We start from the raw sequence: 6663 nt of genomic DNA on the forward strand, positions 1-6663 counted from the left end.
GCCACCTAACAAACAACCCAGTACTGGTTCTTCCCTAGGGAATCCGTTGGTAATATTCGTGCTTTGTCAAAAAGAGCTAATACCTAATATCTATGCATGAAAGATTCCACTTAATTATCGCTAATTAGTATTAACTGGCATTCATCGAGTTTCTAAAGGAGTTTCCATGTCACTTCTGATTATCGATTTTCTATAATAGCCTAAAAACGTGATCATATTTGCACTTGTTTGAATCGAAAACGAGACAATGCTGCCGAAAAATCGGCATGTTCGTAGAATTACTAGGTCTGCATTAATATAGACATACAATTTGATAGCTATGACGCACAATTAAGTTTATTCTGACACATTTAATAGTTATACGCTGATATTCGTTTATGGCCTGGAAATGTCTGGAATCCCTCGTAAGTACACGATTCCTATCTGCCTTTTCCGTGATAATTCCGTTTCTATTATTAGCCATGGATTATTGTTATCAGAAGTTATCGTTCGATATCAAACACCCGCATATTACAGATGTAATATAGGTGGCGCATCAGTCGGAAGAGGTTTCCCCAGGCTGTCAATTTGCAGGTAGTTAAAAGCTGGAAATTGTCAGACTGAATTCCGAGGCTAGTTCTTCCCAGGAAAGAAGGCTTCGCGTGTATCGGTGCTATCGGCACCGGACACGTTAAAGACCCAGGCTGTCTATTCGCAAATAGCAAGGCAAAGTTAACCGGACAAGCCTTTTCTCTCTTGCTTTTATCTCTCTTTCTGTTCTATGGGCTTTCTGTCACTTTTTCCATTTGGTCAGATTGCCCTGTGTCTATACTAGTTGAGGATGAATTTGGCGCCTTGAGTGGCTGGCTTAGCGCTATGTTAAGCGCCTTCGAATATGTTTATCATGAAAAGGGCGGTATATAAATCTCGTATAATAATAATAGTAATGATAATAATGAAACCTTACAATTTTTCGTCATCCCTAAAAATGAAAGTGTGCTAATTAGTATAGGCCTATTCATTTTCCCATATTGTAAGTTTGTAAACGACAATGGTGGTTTCCTTAATTACTAGACTAATGGTATATTTTAGCCTACATAGTCCTTTGCAAATTGCTTTCCTCAAATTAATCTCTCATTTGCATATTATTTTACGTTAATGTCATATGTTGAATAATAGGCTGTACATTTTTGCGAACATTACAAGAAATTAAATTCCATTATATTGTGCAGTTCTATATGGTATTGTCTGGTTCACCATAAGAAGGCTTGTAATTATTGTAGCATTGTTCGCTATAACTAGACTTTGTCTGCAGTTTTCACGGTTTGCATTGTTCTCGGTGCTTCCGAGGGATCTACTTTCCAGATTATAATTACTTCACAACAGCGGATGTTAAGTGTAGTGTGGCGGCCGTAAAATGTTGCCCCGACTTCATCTCAGTGCTGTTATATTTTCTGGTCCTTCGGGATCATTGATTTCCACTCATTGTGACAATTAGATTTGAAAATTGAATACTGTATAAGTCGGTGCTAGGGGGCGTGGTCAGTGTTGCATTTTCCATTACTGCTCATGAACAGATTCCATCAAACCGAGTCTGCAATTTTCACTGTTTGCATTGTTCTCGGTGCTTCCGAGGGATCTACTTTCCAGATTGAATTTAGTAAAATTGCCTCCCTTTCTTGCTTTGTATCTTCTTTATGTGTGTTTGAGTTTGTTATTTCTATGTTACATATTTATTATAAGTCATGCATTCGTGCAAATATGGCCATCGATACACTCTAAATAAACTTTGAAATCACGTCTCATCAATAAACAAGCCAGCCAACCATTGCGTTATGTCATTTAGCAAGTCAACCACTGCAATATGTAATTTACCGCGTCAACGATTGCAATATATTATTTATCAAGTCAAACATTGAAATATGTCATTTATCTTAAGTAATAAGGTTGAACGGTGATATGGAAAATACGTATGTTAAGCAAATTTTCACAAATATACAGTAAAATACTAAAAAAAAGAAAAAAAAAATCTTCTGGGATGAAATAAAACTATAACCATTTTTGACAGGAAATCGTTAATTTAGATATTTTTCTACAACAAACGTGTTTTCCACATTTTCCAAATCCATTCTGATTCAGATTTAAACTAAACTGCACTCTATGCTATGGTACAAATAATTTTGACAAACTTCTTTTTTTAAGAAATTAAGTGTCTCTTTGAGCTAATTGCAAAAGGTTAGCTTGTTGTCAGCTTTACACTTAGTTATTGCATATTAGGAAAGGTAAGTGACCTCCATGGTTGTTTGCAAATAAAAATCCTATCGCGCCGACCCGTCGAGACGGCACGGAATTAACTTTAAATTATCACAAGTGATTTACGCACGGACGATCCTTGATTTAGACGGTTTAATTGCTACATTAAAGGTTATCTTCATAAGGATGATAATAAATTACTCATTCCGCGGAAGTTTGAAGAACGTTTTATGTCATAGATTATCCGGGAATACAATTAAATGTCTACTAAACGCTAAATGAGCAATAGTCTTCCTTAAGTAATATGCAGTGCAAGTTTTAAATGTCAATGGCATGCCTGCCATAGTAGGTGTCACGAAAGTACGATTTTAGTATATTTAGATAGAAACGGTCACAAACGTACTTATCTACAGAGAGAAAGATGACAGAGATGAAATTTACAATGATTTTCTTAAAGTATCATAACTCGAGCCATATCTTGCACCTTAATATTTATATAGTTCTACAATAATTGCTTTATCTTGATTATGCATTTTTTTAATATTGAGTAACATGATAGGTTTCACATTTCAGATTTAGTGTATTGTTTTTTCATATTTCAATGCTTTCATTTTGGTGTATGTTTTTTCAAAGTCTGTCCAGGAAAGAGAAAGTTTTGCATTTCTAACACACGATTTAATTAATAGAAATGGCCTTTTCACCTATATCCCTGCTTATCAGATCAATAGACTTCAGAGATTGCAGAACAAAGCAGCCACAATTATTCAATGCTTGAGATTGTCATTCTATAACGGGAATTTTTAACAATCTTCACTGGTGGCCTGAAAAGGCTAGAATTGTTTACACACAATTCTTGTTCTTGTATTTCGTACTGTGCAAGGAAAAGTTCTATCATACTTGAGTGTTTTGTTAAAAGTGTACTCAAGGAAAATACAGATTAAGATCTTCAGATGAAATTCAGTTTTAAATTACTAACCCAAGAACAAGAACTAGACTCGCTGATAGACCCTTTGACGCTGTTAGACCAAAAGGTGGAACAATCTTCATAGTTTCCTTAAACACATGGAAAATAAAAAATCTTTCAGAAAAGAATTGAAACCTTCCTGTTTAAAATGTGTAATGGTTGAATTGCTTAAACGACTTGGTTTCATAGAATGGATTTTGTGAATAACCTGCAGTGCAATAGAATATTTTTAAATAGGTTTTGCATGTATTTGTATTTTTTTATAAATAACATATGAGTATGTGTACGCAGATATTCTAAGCTAGTTAAATCATGATTATCTGCCCAATCAATTAAACATAACTAGTCCACACTTTGTTCGTCGCTCATTTTATATTGTTATAGTCGGAACTTTTTAACATTCTACCGCCTTGAACACACAAAAATGCGATTCGCTATAAAAAAAAAAACATTCTGCATAATGGCCGCCAAGTTTAATATCGATTTCAGCTGATTTTTTGTTCTGCTGAATATTATCAAAAGAGACTTTTCGTCTGTGATGTTTATCCATTCATGCTTCATGTTGTTTGAATAAAGAATTATTTGGCCTCTAAGAATTGTCCGTTTTATAGAATATTGGATTAAAATAAGAATGATTTTAAATAATTCAATGCCAAACAAACAATGACAAAATGTAACTGAATATCAAAATCATTACATAGCCTGTTTTAACATCCGATTCCTTGTACAAAAAAAAAAAAACATAAATATAAAGCGAGACATACGACAGTGCTACAACGCGGTTGTCTTGTGTTTAATTGTCGTATATCGCGTCGCATTGTCATGCGTAGCGTCGAAATATTACCTGTCATATTGAGTGTGGCGGAGCATGACACACGACATTCAGTGTGGCACTTGGATTCTGTTGATAAGAAAATTATGCTTCCTGAATCGCGCTGCTTTATCCGGCGTTTTCATTGGTAACTTATTTCACCACTCTGAAGGGTAACATTTTTTCCTACTTTGTACATATTCTGTACATTCTGTTATGTACGGTGTCCAGCTAGGGCCATTGTGCTATCGCTGTCTCCTCATGTACGCGCGATGCCACAACAATACGATGATACGATGGTGATGACACGACAGTACGACAGCACGATGGAAATGGAGCTAAGGCACGCTGACGAAGACGAGATAATACGATGACATGATGCTGATGGAGCAGATGCTAAGAAAGCACGATGACCAAAACGCGATATTACTTTGCGTCTTTGTCACTGTGCCTTCGCTTCATCATCATCATGTCATCGTAGTATCACGTCTTCGCCGCAAAGGCGATAACACGACAGAAACGAGCGAAGGCGATAACACGACAGCGATGACACGATGGTGATAGCACGACAGTACGATAGCTTGATGATGACGGAGCGATAGCACGATGACAAAGACGCAAAGTAATATCGCGTCTTCATCATCGTGCTGTCGTAGTATCGCTCCATCCATCGGTCATCAGTATCGCGTCTTGTCACGTCCTTGCGTCTCGTAACTGCCTCGCCTCACCATCGTGCCATTGTAGTGTCGTGTCATTCTATCGTGTCATCGTATGGTCGTGGCATCGCGTGTACAAGAGGCGGCAGCGATAGCACGATGGCCCTACAAGGACACTTTAGTTTTGATGAAATTGGCAGGAATATGCAATATTTTACATTGCTTGTGGTGTAATTGTTTTTTACATGTTTATCCACTGTTCAAATAAAAGGAAAAATAGAAACTGAAACTGAAACTGTTTTATTTGATTAAACGCCATTTTTATGTAAAACATTTTCAATGGCGTTTTACAAATACATGAAAAATACGACAAAAATTAAGACATTTTACATGACATATGACATAAATGAGAATAAATATCATTGTGAATAAACTATTTAGTAAGCATTAAACAAAAGATCTGGCATCAGATAAGATTAATAAAATATTAGAATATTAAGATACAGTAAAATAGAGAAAAGTGGAAACTTCACAGGTCGCTCAACACGACAGAAACGAAAATGTTGCAGGCTCGGTTTGATTGAGCCTGTTCATGGACGGTAGTGGAAATGCATGCTACCAGCCACGCCCTCTAGCCACGGGTTGACCAGAACTCAACATTTACACATGCTAAAAGTACAAAAAGCAATTTAGAGACATCCGCAGATGTATTCAAGATAGCTGTTTGTTATTAAGTAAGAATAAGTGGGTTATTGCGACATGTCCAGATGTTATTACAAACAACTGTATTTTTGTATTTGTTATAAAATAGTTCATATTCGAATGTATTTACACAATAAAATCATCCAGTTCACGTTACTTCAATCTCTTAAAAATCACAGTCACAGTCTCTAAAAGAGTAGTAATTTCCAAAATAACGAGTTTTCAACTTCTTTTTGAAAACATCTATTGTGTCTGAGTTCCTTATTTCGAGAGGCACTTCCTTCCAGACATTCTGTCGCTGAACGTTTTGCGCTTGTTGAAAGGAACAACGAAACACCCAGTAACTGAATTTGAAGAACGCAAGCTCCTTGTCTGTGTTTGTTTTATGAGAAGTTCAGAAAGATATTCTGGAGAGTTTCCAATTGAGCAATTATACATGTAGGTGACCATTTTGAATTTGATTCTGGCTTTGATTGGTAGCTAGTTAAGATCATACAGCGCTTGCTTGGAACTGTCATATTTTCTTCGATTTAGGACAAGTTTTGCACACATGTTCAGAATTCGTTGCATTTTGTTTACTTCGCTTTGAGCAATACCATACAGAATGACCTTACAATAATCTAAATGGAATATCACCGAAAAATAGATGAGTGCCTTCCCATGTATAAATCCAACACACGGCATTAAGTTTCAAAATCCGCTCGTTTTCTCTACAAGTGCAACCGCGCACCTGAAGTGAACAAATTTGAGGATGTTAAGACGGGGATATTTTCGCAAATTCAATAAATTAACCTTTTAAAAGACCGAAAAAGACTAGCACGTGACATTGATATTAGTACGAGTATTGTTTTGACATAAACACCTTAAAAAATTACAACTTAAGAGCCTTCCATAGTTTCCAGGGCCTGATTTATGAAATTGCTAAGCAGGGGTACCGTTTTTCTTGATGCTAAGACCTTGGTATGGTTTACAATGCATAACGAAGTACTAAACATTTCTTTATGAAATTCTTCCCTCTTTTTGCGCAACTATATATGATTGTCTTTCTGAAATAACATGAACCTTTCTGCCTTTATTATTGTTTTGTTTACACATTGTAAAAATACTATATATGTGGATTATTTGAAACAAGAAAATTGCAGTGAAAATGCAAATTAATTTCAGAACATAAAAAGATAGCAACAAAAAGTAAAATATCATCTCTAGATCATTCCTTTTAAAAGCTACTGTTAAGATATTGAAAATGCAACAGTATATATAGAATTGTGTTCATAAAGAACACATTTTAGATGCGTTAA

Source organism: Mercenaria mercenaria, chromosome 19 (assembly GCF_021730395.1).
Source record: "Mercenaria mercenaria strain notata chromosome 19, MADL_Memer_1, whole genome shotgun sequence".
NCBI lineage: Eukaryota > Metazoa > Mollusca > Bivalvia > Venerida > Veneridae > Mercenaria > Mercenaria mercenaria.